General features: G+C 41.6%; 1 protein-coding gene across 12 annotated transcripts in view; it reads right to left on the bottom strand.

Annotated features, from left to right (window-relative positions):
- Positions 1–17,098, bottom strand: part of USP54 (ubiquitin specific peptidase 54) — a 107,436-nt gene that overhangs the window by 67,560 nt on the left and 22,778 nt on the right. For 9 of the 12 annotated variants that reach the window (XR_012623979.1, XR_012623980.1, XM_074830662.1 and 6 more), the window contains exon 1: positions 87–202. The exons of 1 other annotated variant lie outside the window; for it this stretch is intronic. The gene's annotated coding sequence lies outside the window, so the exon portion shown is untranslated. Of the gene's footprint in view, positions 1–86; positions 203–5,307; positions 5,556–14,381; positions 14,462–17,098 lie in introns of those variants that run through there. 2 more of the 12 variants (XM_074830663.1, XM_074830664.1) reach the window with 2 other exon arrangements.

Genomic DNA, 17,098 nt, shown 5'->3' with positions numbered 1-17,098 from the left:
AGATTTTAATATCTTAAAATTTTAGAATCTGCTGGGAAAAAAGCTACTCTTCATTCTATAAAATGCAGAAACAATAACACAATTACCTTGTATCAAAACCAGGCTTGTGGAGATGATGCTATTGTTTTCATTCAGAAAGGTTGTTTCAACTTCACCAGAGAAGTACTGTGAAACCACCAAATGCAAAAGGAGTTATTTTGTGTCCTGCTGTGGCCTGGAAAGATCCACAGAGCATGAAAGAGACTCTTGTTAAGTACAAGCAGGCTCTGTCCTAATGGGTCACAGAAGCAGAAGCTGTGCAAATGCAGTATAATACAAGCTGAACAGACCAGTTGGGTGTTGGGGTAAGAAAAAGAAGAATGATGTCAACAGCTTTGATTTATTTTTTTCTCTGCCTGGCAATGAAATGACACTACTGAGTGGCTCCAGAAGCTCCCTACAAAAAAGTGAGGAAGTGCTCGAGAGGAGGTATATAACATGAAAGGAGCTTTTCCATATTATTTGAGGGTTGCTCATTGGCAGAAAAAGAGCATGAAGAAGTAGTTCACAAGAGTTCCTCTCTTTGCAAGTGGAAGAAGCCTGTTAAATATGAAAATAAAACAGAATCTTGTGGGTGCCCAGGGAAGTTGTTAACCAACTGATACATGTGGAGAGGAAAACACCCTCAATAAAAGTCTTTGTTGTTGCTGCTATTTTAAAACATAACGAAAATGAGCAAATTCAAGGGTATGTACATGTGCCCCCATACACAAAAAAGAGGCCTGGCCTGACGGCACTGCAAAATACCCAGCCAACAAATGTTAAAGCCACTGAGTTCAACACAGAGTAGCTAAAGAAAACAGCAGCTTTGCTCAGCTTCAGACAATGGGATTTTAGCATGGACTGTAAATAAAAGGATGCTTACTTCAGAGATTTAGTTTAATTTCTTTGAGCAGTGGTTCAACTGTTTCAATGCTGCTGTGGGCCTGAGCTCTACTGAAAAATCAAGCAGCTACTTCTGTTACTCTCCAAAATCTGATCATGCACCAATGGCCAAAACCACTTGTGAAACTAAAGACAACATGCATCTGGCAGAAACCACATACCTTTCCATCAGTGACTCCCAGGAGTGCTACAAGGTTAAGCACAAAGGATTACACAGCTTCTGACTTAGTCCAGCCCAGAACACATGAAATTTAGAAAGCCCAGTATTCTAAACTGGTATGTTATATTCTGTGTACTTGGTTCATCTTTTTTTCCCCCATGAGCCTAAACTGATGCATCTCATCCCTTCAAGCAGAGTGCCTCAGGGAACGGGACTGGAGCACAGAGAAGCTTTGGGGAAAAGTCTTGGGCAAGAGACTACAGCAGCTCTAGGGGTTCTTCCACTCCACTGCACACAGCAGGGGATGGTGAAGTAACTGGGTCTCAGGATGATATCGTTTATGTAAGTGGTTTCTGGCTTCTAGTTATGTGTGTGATCCTTTAAGAGTGTGGCTGTGCCATGTAGCATCCTTGAGGGCAGGGGTACAGCCCCATCCTGTGCTGTTCTACTTGGGGAGATATCAAGGGTGTTCAAAGGAGAAGGCTCCAGAGACTGCAGGACATGGCTGGCCTTAGACATGGCACAAAACTTCTGACAGACATTTGGGACTGATAGGCTGGGAAGCAGAGCTATAGTAGGCAACAGGAAAGTTGCACACAAGCTTATTTCCATTTTGTTTTCCCTAGTTCTTTGGAATTTTCTCTTTTTAAAAAGCAGGATTTCTAGTACTTCAGTAAAATTTGGCTTTTTTGATGTTAAAAATCCTTTCAGTCTTCTGGGAGCTCAGCACAGGAGAAGGATTAAACATGTCCACCTCAAACCTGTGGAGGACTCCATATCCTGCCCTGGCAATCCAAGATGGTCTGGTCTTCAAGGCTTGCTTCTTCCCACATCCCCCAGTCCAGATTACACAGCTACCCCCACACCAGCACCACCTGGAGCTGGTCACAGGACAGAGCCTTCACCTTCCAGTTGCACAGCAGAGTCACATGCCACACGTTGCCCACACCTCCTCTTCCTAAATCCTGTAAGGACAAGACCCATTGATATTGCTACAGGCTCACACCTGAGCATTGTAATGCTGTACAATACAACTTGTTTCCCCAGGAGTTCCCTAGACAACATGCTGGTGACACAAAAAACTGCTGAAGGGATCTAACTCTTGCATTTGACAGAAGAGGGTCTGAGGAAGATTAGCAACTTGGTACAGAAACATATGCAGATCCAGAACACCAGCAAGGCAATAAAAGGACAAAACCAAACATTGTCCTGTTTAGAAGTCCTCCCCCTCAGAATAAACAGCCTTCAAGGAACGATCACCTGACATGTTGCAAAGTAACATATGTAGAACTATCCTTATCAAGAAGGGTTACCACACCATGATGGTATTTTCAGTTGCCTCGTTACACCACAATAAATGCTGTTGAGAAATCAATTACAAAATTTACCTTCAATACTAGAAGAAAGCATTCAGACACACTGTTACTATTATTATTATTATCCATTGCTTAATCAGCATTACAACATGTAACACTTCCTTATACACACCTCTAAAGGAGACAGGAAAAAAATAATATTCTATCCAGATTAAGAGTCTTTGCATCCTTCCTCTGTGATTAAGAAAATAAATCATACATGTGTGTGTGCACACATGCAACCAAGTGGCTGACCTGAAAAAACAGTACATTTCTGGTCAATCAGGACTGAAGTCACTCCATTTGAAACTAAACTGCTCTGAGCTTGAGCCAAAATACACTGTGTTAGACGCATTTTCTTTACTAAACTAGAAGGATGTTTTTCTGGCTTTTTAGCGTTCTCATTTTTTCCCAGTCCCCCAAAGTTCTCTAACTCCGATATACTCTGGTAACCCAGGTACTCACCAATTAGGACAGCAATAGTAACGCACATCCCCTTGTGGAATCACGTACATGAGAAAATTAGAGAAAATCTGTGGCATTTCATACAAATTAATACCTTGGGTTAAAAAGACTATTATTATGATCCAAAACATCAGAACCTGAAAAGATGCAACTGGAAAGTGGATGAAGTGACAGGGCTGTGACACACTATTCTTTGGAAGAAGTAATCTTGTCTCACATCTGACATCCGTGACAACTCCCAGGAGAAACAGCAACTGATTAACATCAATTGGCTCTTAGTGGAGTCAAAAATTGTGTTGCACTGCAAAACCTTCCTACAAATGCATTTGTTCTAGCTCTCTTCATTTTACTTTTTGATTACTAGAAAAACTCTTCTTGGTAAAAGTACATAGATACGTTTGTATCTATTCAGAAGGGTAGTATGAGCATAATTTTTTCTAGCACAGTGCTTTAACTAGATCCCACTACTCCCCCTTCCCATGGTACGTCAGTCTCCCTGCATTCACTTCTAAGGGCCCTTGGGTCTAGCATAACGTTGACTTTCGTAAATGCATTATTAAATCCTGCCCCAAAAGCTGATGGTGCCAGCCTTCACCAGACCTTTGTTACATTATAAACGTGCTTGTTTGCTCCTCCTCAGAGAAGATGGAAACATACCAAAAACATCTACAAAACTATCTGGTTATCCTCCAAATCACTCCTTTCCTGCCAAGCACAGAGCAGCTCAGCAGCGAGGCAGCAGGTGTGCCAAAACCATTGTTCATGGTGACAGCCACCACAGTCTGCTTCCTTTGCTTCTCTGGCTGTTTGTCATGTTTCTCTGGCCTTAGAAGGGAAACTCTCTAACCTGGAATCAGCCTGTTTGGGTTTTTAAGACACCTAAAACTGAGTTTACTGCTGTATCCTATAGGCATAACTACATTATAAATTAAGAACTTCAGAAAACACATAAAACCCTGTATGTCCACCACTTCTGTTGGTCAAAGAAAAGCATGAGATTTCCTGAACTGCCAGTTAAAAAAAAAAAAAGCAGCCTATGACTTCTATAACTCCCACCAAGTACAATGTACTAGAAGAAGGACCTATCCCCTCAGACAGGCAGTATCTGAGAGTGACCTTTTTATATGAACAAATGAACCCAAAATCTCATAGACACTAGAGCAGGCAAGAGGGCACTCCCCCCTCTCTCCACCCCAGTGCTCTGGAGTGAGCAGTTAACACCTCTGCCCTTAGGCTCACAGGAGCACATTGAGCTCACAAAATCAGCACTTTTGTGGGGATGGGAAGAGGGGAGGAGAGGGTATTACTTTATTTCCTAATGGTTTAGTGACCTGAATCAACTCGTCAAGAAGTTATAGCCAGGGGAAGGAGATGGGGCTTCCTCTTCCAGGTGTGAATCAGCTGAGCCTGCCACAGCAGACAATGATCAATCTCTTGGGCAGCCTAAAATACACTGGGATTACAAAGAAGTTATTCCTCAAAAAAAATATGGAATGCATTTGAACAGGCATGTGTTTATTATACTGAATGATGAGCAATAGAAGTGATATATAGATTATTTTTGCCCTCCCTCTGGTGACAAACTCTAGAACCGGATTTATCATTTTGTGGAATTAAAAAACCTCTGCTTAGTATCACCAAATGTATGAAAATAGTTTGTGGTTTTTTCAAGTCTACAAATTTAAACAAAGATGTACTTCATGCTAAGCTGAAGCAGTGAGAAATATGGAAAGTAGTGGTAGACTTCCAAAATTCACAGAATAATTACTATTTATTTTGGAAACAAGACACTTTACAGAAGGCAGGGGATCAGGAAACCAGCCAAAGCAAGTTGACTTTCAGAAATCAACACATGAAAATAATAAAGCAGCTCTACATATATTTAATATCTCATTTAATTATCAACTTTCTAACACAGAATTTGACAAGTAGAGGGAAGTAAAACTACACCTAAATTATCCAAAAAGCAGTCCTGAGAGCTTCTGAGAGAAACAAGGATGGGGAATGAACTGCCAACATCTCTTCCAGCTGGGACAAACATTAAGGTGACAAGAGATTCTGACTGGCTTCAACTCCAAATTTATCATGTATACTATCAGAAGCTACAGTGTGGTGGACCAGAGGCAGCTTATGGCTTGGAAAGTGCCTTCCACACAGGTAGTGGAACATAAAATGTACACATATGAAACACTATTAGACAACAGGACTAGAATATTTAAAAGCAAGCAATACCCTTTCTTTGCATCTTATAAACAAAGACAATCCACAATGCAAAGCAGTATTTTCTACCTTTCAGTACCATATATAGGAGAGAATTCCTTGGATTCAATCAAAAAACCAGTCATGTCACAGCAGTGCTGACACTGAATTAAAACAACATATTTAAAAATCAGAAATACCTACCTTCAGAAGCCACCTCCTATTGCATGAACACCACACTGGTATTGCAACAAAAGCTGGAGATCAGAGCAGGTTGGGAAAACTCTCAGAGGACTCACTGCTAGAGTAACTGCTCTGAGTAATACTTGCATGGAAAAATTATTTAAGTGAGGAGGAAAGAGCTAGAATAGTGTGGGAGGGGACAACCTGCTGTTTTAAACAATAGGAAGCTGTTAAAACAAAAAAACAAGGGCCTCCCTCAGCACAGGAAAGTCTCATTTGAAAAGTGTTGCCCCCACTGCCACCTACCAGGCAGGCAGCTCTGACAACAGAGATAAGGCCAGAGGCCCGGCCCCGCTTACCGACAATTCCCTTTGAAAACAGGGCCAGGCAAGAAGGAGGAAGGTCTTCCAAACCCTTTTGTAAGAGAGACCATATTGGAAGCAGAGGAGGGGAAGATAGGGCTGTAAGGGTGTAAAGGATGACTTCATTTTACAGCAGTAGCCTCTCTGCAGAAGGCAAAGCTCCCCTCAGTGCAACAAGTGAGCTGGCGAGGTTCCCGCAAACTGTTTGGTTAAACACGAAGGATGTTTTCTCATAGGAGGGGCTGATAACCAGGAGTGACACGTAGCCATTTAACGGAAAAAATGTGAAGGACTCAAAAGATGGCTTCAGTTTTGATCCCTTGGTTTAGAGCCACACGGGTGCAATGCAAATTTAAAAGCAGTTTTTCAAAGAACAATTATTGCAGGACAATTCCTGGAACCATCCCCTGTGGTTCAAAGCCAGCGATACCGATCAAGGAAAAAAGAAATTTGTTCAGAAAAACAGCTTCCTACCCCCAAAACCTCCCATCAGCTCAGTTATTTAAGCTCAGAAGCAGCATTACTTCATGATTATTCCCAGACTGTCTTACAGTACAGCTCCAGGACACTGGTGCCATCTGCATTCAGCATCAATTTGTTGTTCTAACATGGTCACATTCATAACACAGACAGGGAGAGTTACTGTATATCCAAGACCAAAATAACTTTAAAGAAAACTTTGGTTATATTACAAAACACAATGCACACCATTGTCTTTCTGTCCTAGCACAATATAATCCTAACAAACAAAATCAGATTGAAATATAAAAACACTTTGGACCATACAAAGTATTGAAGATACTATCCCCACTGGGACCATTTACCTAATAGAAACAAACAATGCAAAAAGGAAGCAGTTGAAATACAATTAAATCGGTTTGCCTTAAGAACAATCCAGTCTTGCAGGACAGAAGGGGCTGAGCCAAGTTTTAACTATATCTTTGCATAATGATAGAGTTTTGGTGAGACAAAAATAGGAGTTAGAACAAGAAGGGAAAAAATATAGCAAAGGCACACTACTCTAAGCAGTGTTTTACCTCATGATGCTTCTACATACCTTTTAAAATTTAATTTATGTGTGTGTAAATTTCAAATAAATTAATTTTCTGAACTGTGAACAAAAAACAGTACAATGTTCAGTAACCATGCTGGGCTCAAAACCTGCTCCACATCTGTGTGTGGTTAAAACAGCATGTTAACTCTGTGGCACTCTTTCCTCAAACAGCTTGTTTCAAGGAAGCCAAACCACTTAAAAGCAGTTTGCAACACCAACACAGACCTTTTCCAGGCAAAAGCTAGATACCAATCCTCATTTTTATCACATAGAAAAGAGTGACTGAGTCTTCCAGGTGTCTCACACCTTTACTTCGATCTGCAGATTTCCTTTCAAATATCCACACAAGTCTTACCAAGAGTTAGCAAGTCCATTTGTGCAAGTGGCATTATGTCCAGGGCTCAATGACCTGAGGTTGGCAAGCACCCTTGCAGAGAAAACACTAGAAAATTACTTATAGAAGCTCTCTTTAAAGCAAGATTGGTTCTGCTTCCATCACACCTAAAACTTTAATTCATACAGCAGCAAAGAACAGGTAAGTGTTCTACTACTAAAACAAATCCCTCTGCATCAGACAGAAAGTAAGATTTCATTCCCCACTGCTGACGGTCAAACAGTTCAGAGAGCAAGCAGGGCTCCATGCCCCGAACAGAAGCAAGGGGCATGTCCCCAGCCGAAGCACAACAGCACTGCTGTGCTTACAAAAGACAGCTTTGCCAAACACACCAGCTAAGCATCTGACTCACTGCCACCAAACTAAGAAAGAATGCAAAGCAATTACCACATTTCTTCACAGAACAGGAAGAAAGAAGGAAAAAAAAAAAAAAACAAAAACCAAAAAACAATGCTTCCACTCTTCTAACATTTCACCTAAATTAGGACAGCATAGCAACCCTCAAACAGCTCTGGTCAAGTACTGCAGCCCCTAGGGCTACCAGGACCCGACAGCAATGCTAGCAACTATACAGCCATCCACATCGCTGCCTCAGACTGAAATGAGGCAGGAAAACCAGGCAAGATAAAGCAACAGCAACAAGCCCAGAACCTCTCTCCCTTCCTTGCTTTTCTGCTTTGGTTCAGAGATCAGCAATCTGAGAAGCAACTGTATTTGCAGACAACCCTATCTATTAGAAGCATGTATGCCTGCTGCGTATGTTCATGATTGGCAAGATAGATTGTCTAAGAAAATGACAAAAGTGTAAGTTAAAAATTTGAAGAAACAAAGTGTGGATGACAGAAAGCTGCAATAATCATTCTTCCAATAGTGAAAACAGTTCTTTTCCCAATGTCTACAGAGTCATATGATTTCAGCTTCCTTCTGTTGTTGCAGATCATGTAGCTTCCTACCCAGCAAGGCTATGCTAGCCCTTCCCTTCACCTTCGAATAATTTTCCACCACAGCACTCCTACACATAGAGCTGTAAATGTCAGCACATTTAGTGTAGTTTAAATACCATAAGTTTGTCTACATGGAGAAGTTTGTCAGGAATAAGTGCTAAGTGGTGAAGATGCAGTTTCTTGACTGTCTTCAACAAAGAAGCTGGTTGCAGAAGTTCCTGCCCACCTTTCACAGATCACTCGTTCCTGTTCTCATCTGATGTTCTGTTCTGCAGATAGTAGCTCATGTAGATCCACACTACAAATTGCATCACGAAAACAATCTGGGTTACAAATGACTAGAAAATAAAAGTATGAAGGGGGCTATTTTTATAATTTCAGTTATTCAGAATACAGAGCAGTCCTGCAGTAAGCAATTTTAACTAGCACAACACAGACCAGCCGACTACAAGGGGTACAGGAGCAGAGAAGTAGTAGTTACAGCAGCTTCTTCCATGAGCTTTGCCACCAAAGCCAATATACCACACAGGTGCACTAATTCCTTGCACAGGTAACTTACAGTGTGGTTTATGATACAGCTATGTCAGCCTGACAGCTGCTACCAGGGTGGATCCTTTCACCATGATGTACCCCTTCTACTCCCCTTATGCTAACACCGGGCAGTCTGCAAAATGAGCTAGCAAAAGGCTGTAAGTCAGCAAAAAAACAACTCTGCCAACGGAAATAAAAATTATAGGTTTTTTCCTCCAGCTAGCTCACTCGGGATTCAGAAAAGCAGGCCTGGTGAGCAACGCCTCTTGACAGTGGCCTGAAGTTAGATTCTCTTACGCAAAGCTGCCCCTCCATCTGCAGACGCCTGTGTGGCAACCGGTAACAGGGACTAAAGGTGTGGTTTCATTTAACTGTGGGAAACACCAGACTGTGTCAGCGTTTACTTTCCTTAGCCTCACGCTCCCACTGCTTCCAAGTATTGCGTTAAGCTGCGAGCTGATTGCATGAGCCACTTCAACCGAGAGAAGACATGCTACACGGCTGAGCAAGGAGAGAGCAGGAGCACCCAGTAGAGATCCAGCAACTCACCCAGCCCTTTCCTGAAGCAGCCACAGTGAAACTGCATTAGGTTAACATCACACCGCACTCCAGGAAAGATAAGTTCAAAACAACTGCTGAAAATTAAAACCCCTAGTTAATCTTTTCTAGCCTCTTTGTTTTAAGTAAGTGCATTCTTCTAGGACAGTGGTTTTTAATTTACAGCATGCACCCCCTGGACTTTTAACAAGTCTGAAAACAGATGTTTGCCCCCTTCATTGAAAACCTTTGAGGTCAAAAAGTCAATTCTGTGAAGTGGATACAAAGCAGGAGCATCGACAATTTCTCTTTTGGGGGGTGGGAAGGACAGAGAATGCAGGTTAAGGAAGAGAAGCTCATGTTCCCGTATCAGCAGTACATTTTTCAAGAGCAGGGAAAAAACCAACCAACCAACCAAATCTAACAACAGTCTAACAAACTTTAGGGCAATGTGTTCAAACATATTAGGCAAACATATATGCTGTACCCAGCCGACCTTCTACACATTTCAAGACAACTGTTTAAATACTGGGGGGGGGGGGGGGACGGGACGACGGGGGACAGGGGACAACACAGACACACAGCAGAATCTTGACTTTGTCAACACAGCCTTAAAGCCAAATGGACCCATATAATGAAAACTGATAAAAATCAATACTGCCTTCTCCCTTACCATCTGAGCTATTCTTTTATTAAAATCAGGTTACCTAGAGCTATTCAAGTAGCTTGTAAATGACAAGATGAGCAGAAAGCTTTTTTTGCCATTTCTCAGTATTTCTAAAGATTAGCCAAACATACTGCTAATTTGGCAGTTATCATCAGAGAATCAGAAATACTTTTCAAGACTACTCAGAGATTGGTGAATATGAGGCCAGAGTTTTTATGCCTGTCCGTTTCCTTCAGCGTCCCAAATTCCCATTCTCATCCTTGCACAACCATTTCCAATATGGCAACACAAGCGTCCACATGGTCACAGAGACAACCTGGTCAGGGTAAACAGTGAGCAGGTGGAAAGACAGGGCAGGGTAGTTTGAAGTCAGACCTATTCCTCAATGTTCCTTACATAGCCCCACAAGTATTTTTTGTGTGGAGCGGCTCAGGGTGGTAGCACCAGTTAAATTATTTGAGAAGCTGTGGCCTGTAGTCTTAACTAAAATCTAAACAAGCTTTAAAAATAAGCTTAAGAGCAGTGAAGTAGAAAGGATTCCTTAGTATATAGAGTCCAGTCCTCAGCTATCAAAAGCGCTATCACCATAATACCATGTCCAAACCTTATGGTTTGACCAATGAATCTGGCCCATTTACAATTTTTGGAGTAAAAACAGTCTGTACACACACTCAGTATTTTCCACTTAACTGAAAAAAGCTGTCTTTTCTTATGTGTATGTACTACAAGGCAGAGCAGTCCTCACTGAAACAAGTCTTCCTTCTGGCAGAGGACTCAAAACAAAAAAAAAAAAGAAATACTGGGAGACAAACAAAGCATTAGTAACCTGAGCACATCATTATGAACATATCCTGAGAGCAGTTTGACTTTTTACATCTAGGAACTCTAACCCAGTACTCTGAACTAGTTTTACCTGTCGCACTGGGAGGTCTGGGAGTCTACAACAGCCAAGGTTTAAAGGTTACCAAACACAAGCACAAATCAAAATACCACTGTTTACCAGAGAGGTACCCCCACAAATACCACAAATAACTGCATTTCTTGTTGCTACTACACTCCTAAAACCAAAACAAAGCCAAGAAAAGCAATTCTATTGCAGTTATTCCCAGTGACTGAGAAACAGTGCACTGCATTTAACCCATCCTGCTTTTTATGACTTCCACCTCAGTAGGTGGACCAAAGCCAAAAGAATATTTTATAAATATCCTATCAAAAAGATGGCAAAAGGTCTTCTTGACTACAAGACACCAGGATATAGATGTCTGTTAATCAAACAAACAAAGCACTAAGTTAAATTTCTTGGTCAAATCACGAGCGCATTCTTTCAATGAGTGTGATGCCATGCCATGTCCAAAGCCACAGACAAGTCTCTTGTCACTTGTACAGGTGGGGCAGACACACACACACACAGAGTTTTATGCCCTAAAAGGCACAGCACAGAATTTGTTTCCCTGTAGGAAAAGGAATTTCCTGTGGTTTAAATATGACCCTGAGACATCCAGGAATTAATGTACAGTTTGACTAAGTCTGGAATCAGAAAATAACTTTTCCTATGTAAAGCATGCACATAGCATTGGACCAGCATTGCTGGAGTGATAAATCCATATCTACTTTTCCCAGTGTCATCAAGAACTTACGTAATTTTGTGACCCTAAATTATGGCACCCAACCTGTAAATCTTGATACGTCACAATCTTAGCAATGCTGTGGTCCTTGACAAAAGGCTTGCAAGAAAGTCTTGAGAAAGAATATTACGAAGACTGCTTCATCTGCCTGCATCAAACGAAACTGAAGCTTTTCAGGCTCCTATCTGATATAAAAAAGATGACAGGTTGGAGGTGGAAGATTCACTTTGCAAACTACCTTACATCAACGTGAAACCAAAATGAAGTAAGTTCGCAATAAAGTTCTTCCTACCTATATTAATTTGTCCCCTTTGATATTCTAGTTCCTCAGTTTTATTAGTTTACTTTTCTATCACTTAATTTAACAACAGAAAAAACAAGATCACAAAGCCACAGTTATAGAAAAGATAGTGAGACTCATAAAATTTTATCTTACACCATTTTAAGTTTCCTGCGCAAATTATTTTCCTGTTGTGTCTTATTTTTAGTGTTTGTCCTGTGACTGAACCTTGGCAGACTGGCATGCAGCCAGGATATATAGCATAGAATTCCCAAGAGCATTTAAATCCATACCACAATATTGAAGAGCTAAAAACAAAAGTCAATGACACAGGTGATTCCAGGAATCACCCCAATCACAGGGCGGGGGGGGGGGGGGGGGGATAAATCAGTATCTTAAATCAAATTTTAATTTTCAATTAATGAAAGTAAATCCTCTATGAAAATCTGCCATTAGAAAGAAGAGAAGAAGTAACAGCATTTCTTAAGTTATCTTTGCACCTTGAAATGTTTTCTAATCACTTCATCAGAACAGCCACTATCTCTTAAAATTGCATGCACCTACAAAAGGTGTTGCAGTTGCTTAAAATGCAGTGACTTTCTCAATAGTGTATACATTCACACATTATGAGAGGTTATTGTTTGTTTCACAGCCAGTGAAATGAAACTGGCTTGAGATGCTAAAATACCAACAAGGAGGGTAAGAAACAGCTGACAACTTCCAGAGGAAACAACGAGCCACTTGCCAAAAATCTATGGAAAGTCACACCCGCCACACTAATAGGTGCTGTAATGAAAAAATACACTTAACAGTTTAAGAGATTTTCAAGTAGAAAAGTAATTGACCAGATTTCCCCCTGTAGCCTAATCCTACTACGTCCTGGATTACTTACTTGTTCACCTTAGCTTGGCATCCTAAAGCTGCATCACCCCCTTGGACTACAAATCTGCTTCTGACAGAACACCGGTACTCGCTGCATAAGTATGCAGAAAAATAGTACTAATTAAACACTATGGTAATATGACATTCACTCAGAGGTTCCTCTTCCCCAGGTGAGGCACACACAAAGCACAAGTATACATTAACGTAACTAAATATAAGGAGTCCATTGGTTTTAAACCACACTAGATTAACATACCTTCCCCCCCTCTTTAAAAAGCTCACTGTTAATGTAAACCAACTGAGATGATGCATGTTCCAGGACAAAGGGTGTTGTGGCCCATCTCTCCATGCAGGATGCCCACTACGAAGAGCAATACAGAATACCAAGTAGTGTATGAACATCAGCAGCTAAATTTAGAGAGTAAAAACAGCATCCGTTGCATACTGATTAGATGGAAACACTATCAAGCCAATAGATAAAAGAAACCTGCAGAAAGATGGATTCATAGGTGTGCATTCAAAACTAAAAATAGCACATATCATAACATATGGCCATACATTAAAATTTTTTTCTTTATTTTAATTAGTTACTCCACAATCCTGCTCTGTAGATTTAGACACTAAATCTGCTTTGAAATCTAATGCAGAAATTAGATGTGGTAGAGATGGGACTTTCCAATTCAAGACTTCAAAGGAAGTCTTAGCCTATATTTTTAGCATAAGAATACCAAAGAGACCTTCTTCCAGTCAAGAGTCAAGCCTGATAAAGCCTTGCTTTACTTTGTCACATCCTTCTGGTACCCAGAAAAAGACAGCAGCCCTCCTGCCAACTTTATCTTCACATGATAATTCCCTTGAGCTGGGAATTTTTTTCCCATTATTTATTTCTGCCAATTTTAACTTATCTGGTGAAAAGTGAACCTATTAGGCCAGAAATTAGAACTGCGAATATAAAAGTCCATTTATCATGGAGATTAAATGAATGTTCAATGAAAGGTTTCAATGACCCCTCTACCCTTATTTAAAAAACCAAAAAAACCACCAAAAAAACCCCTCCAAACCAATCCAAAAAAAGCAAAACCCACAACCAAAGCCATAATCAATACTTTATCTTTCTTCACTGGAACTAGCAAATGCAATTTCTGTGAGCGTGAAGATTTAAGTTGTGTAAATTCCACATGGGCTTGCACCTTCCCACCTAACTGGCAAAGGGCATGGTCATTACTCTTCTCCATACAGGTGGGCTATAATCTTCCCATTAGCAAGGGAGGTAGAGCAGCTGTAAGACACCTTACATCGCTCCTATAGTCCAAACTCCAGTGTTTTGAATTGCCTTGATTTACCCAAGTATCACGAGTTAAATTTAACATAGCACCTTCTACCAAGGACAGGAGGTACACAGCACAATTCATCACTGTGAGAAACAGTAAATGAGCGCCAGATACTTGTTTAAACTGTTGCTGAGATAGAAAGTAAATACAAATGAAGCGTACACCATTATGTATGCCTATACAACAAAAAGCTAAAAATTATGTTTGCAAATAATTAAACACCCTGCACACTGCACGTTTTTCCAGCCTAGTTTGCTGAAGGAGAAAACCTTTCATTTGGTTATACAGCAGCCAGCACAACACAAAATAAACCGACACCTGCTGCAGCGGACCCGCATTGAGAAGCCTCCCCCCGCCTCCCGGCTCCAGGATCCAGCTGCCTTCAGCATGCCTTGCCCGCCCGCCGCTCCCTCAGGACCGCGCTCCCCACCGGCACCTCTCGACGCGCTCGCCGCGCTCCCGCGGCGGCGGGGTCCCGGTACACTCACCCGCCGGCCGGGCCCGCCCGGGGAGCGCCGCCGCCCCACACACACGTGCGCAGCCGCCGCTGCCCGGTCCCGCGGCGCGGGCAGAGCGGGCAGCGCGGGAGCGGGAGCCGGAGCCAGGGCCCCGCCTCCGGCAGCATGACGTCACCGCTCCGGCCGCGCGCCTGATCTCCGGGCAGGTCGGGCCTTAAAGGGGCAGCGGCGGGGCCGGGGCGGCCAGGCCGCCGCCTCCGCAGCCAGCGGGGGGGAGGTCGCCGGCTCGGAGCGGGCAGTAGAGAAGATGGCCGCGCTCGGGCAACAGGCAGAGCCCGTCAGCTTCCCCCAGGGCGGAGGGTGCGTGCAGCCCGAGGCCCTGAACACCTCTCCCCCTCTTGCAGGGAACGCGAGGAGACCCTCCAGCCGCGCTCTACCCTCGGCGCCAGGGCCTCTCGCTCCGGCGCTGCCGGACGCGTGCTGCCCTCCTCCCCGGAAAAAGTTCTCTCGGGGGTGCTGCTTATGTGAATGATTCGGGTAAGCAAACCACTCTCCTGCTGTATTTTAGCAGCATACTTCAAATCTTCTCCCCTTCTTTCTGCAGCTCTTTCTAAGAAGCAGCCGTGGCCACGACTGGATGTACCTCTCCCAAACACACTTGCCGTCCATGAATACAAACGGCAGCAGTTCTTCAGTACCTGAAGAGCCCAGCTTTCTCCTTTCACCCCCAAACCACAGTGCCAGTTTGCCCATTAGCGAAGGGAGGCTTACCCTTTCTCAGGGGCACATACAGAACAACTATTTTAATGGTAGATACTGTATTTCTGCCAGAAGAACCCAGCCAACTTGACAGGGCACAAAACTGATAACGGTTTAGTTTGTACCATCCATGCCTGGCAAATAAGACACACTCAAAATGTAACTGGGACAAATCAAACCACTATCACTATCCTCTTCCCTAATCAAAACCAATTGTCCTCTTACCCTGCTCAGTGATCCTCTCTACTAAGGAAATACGCTGGAGGACAAGAGACCTTTAAATCCGTGTCTGCATCACTTCCACTCAGCTGGGCAAATAACATTAAATGTGGAAGAGAGAATAATTAAATGGAAGATACAAACACTTAAATCTCCTATTTAAGAAGCAAATTTGAACTGAAACATGGTAGTTCCTATACTGTGTCATCCTTCCTATTTATACCTAATGCATACAGAAGACATTGTACTGCCATATACCCAGTCATGAAAACACATCAGCCTCACTTAAACCTCGAGGAGGTCACTGTGAATTCTCAAGCTGCAGCCATGCAGGCACTTTTTATTTCTTTCACTACTGTTAGCATAAAGCCACCTGTCTAGACCAACTACCAGGATTAATCACCATGTCATGTCCTCCAACTTTCAGGGCAACTTCATGCAAATCAATTAACCTCTGTCTACTCCCATTCCTCATCTGTAAAACATCGACAAATCATACTAACTTTCCCAATTCTCATCTATGTTTCAGTGATAGTTCGTTCCTTCAGATATCAAAGACAAAATCATAATACAGGCAAGTGTCATTCATTGTCCAACTAATCTCAAACGTTTTACTTAACCTACAGATATTTACAAACAACTATTTGATTCTGAAAAACTCCCCCTTTTTAGTTGTTTCTATGTATAGGTTCCACCATCAATTATACCAGCACTCACCAAAAACAGTGTTGGCTGTTGGAAGTGCAGCATTCAGAGCAGAAGATGAGAGACAGCATTCTGGTTTGCATATAGGAACAGGCTGAGTTATGCTTTAACACGATATATTACAGCCTCATACACAAAATTTTGTTTCTTGCTTTGGTAGTAAGGAAGATACCATTAAAGATACATTTATTAAAATACCCGAATTACATTCAACTCTTAGTTTCCCCTGACATTTTTAGGTATTCATATGTCTAAAAATATTTTCTTCATGTTTAGACCCTTTTTTATTTCCTCATTTTCTGAGTATTTCTAAAAATCTGTGTTTCTCCTTTAATGAGGTTATTTACCTAAGGTAACTATACTAAATAATCAGAACTATCTTCCAGAAAATGGTGAATGTGATATAGCATGTTTTCTAAAATAAAATTTCAAATTCATACTAATCTCGAACTGCACATGGACAGAAGTTATATGACATTTTGTTCAACTACTTAAAAAAAAAATATTTTGGAGTAACCTGAATTAAATTGATATTGATGGTAAGCACCAATGCTAAACAGTTTTAGAACTAGGGGATGTCATCCTCTCAGCTCTCCAGGCTATTACTCAAACATTAAAAGATAAAGTTTCTTTTTCATCTTTCAGTCTAAGCTGAAAAACAGCATGGAACAATCAAAACAGTTATATCTACACTATAATTTAAAAAACCCACTTATTGTCAAAAGCTAGATTGTCAGTTCATTAGTGCTAGTTTCAGTTGAGCATCTCATTTTGCTAAAATTTTAGTGACAAACAAGCAGTAGGATTTTATTTTAAAGTGTATTTAGAACAGCTTATCTTAATTATTTACAGTATTAAATGTGGAATTTAAATACACTCAAATATACTTTTCCCTCAATAAAAATAATTTTAATCACTTTAAAAATGTCACATTTAAAAAAAATAATAATCCCTCAGTTGACTGTTATCCATCCTGTTTGGTGCCCTTTTGATCACTGAGCTTCCACCCTTACAGAGGCAGCTATGCAACTTCAGTTGGAGCCTGGAAGTCAGCGCATCATAGC

The sequence above is a fragment of the Strix aluco genome, chromosome 7 (genome assembly GCF_031877795.1).
Source record: "Strix aluco isolate bStrAlu1 chromosome 7, bStrAlu1.hap1, whole genome shotgun sequence".
NCBI lineage: Eukaryota > Metazoa > Chordata > Aves > Strigiformes > Strigidae > Strix > Strix aluco.
Note: the sequence above shows the minus strand (reverse complement) of the source record. Positions and strands in the feature narration are given on the sequence as shown.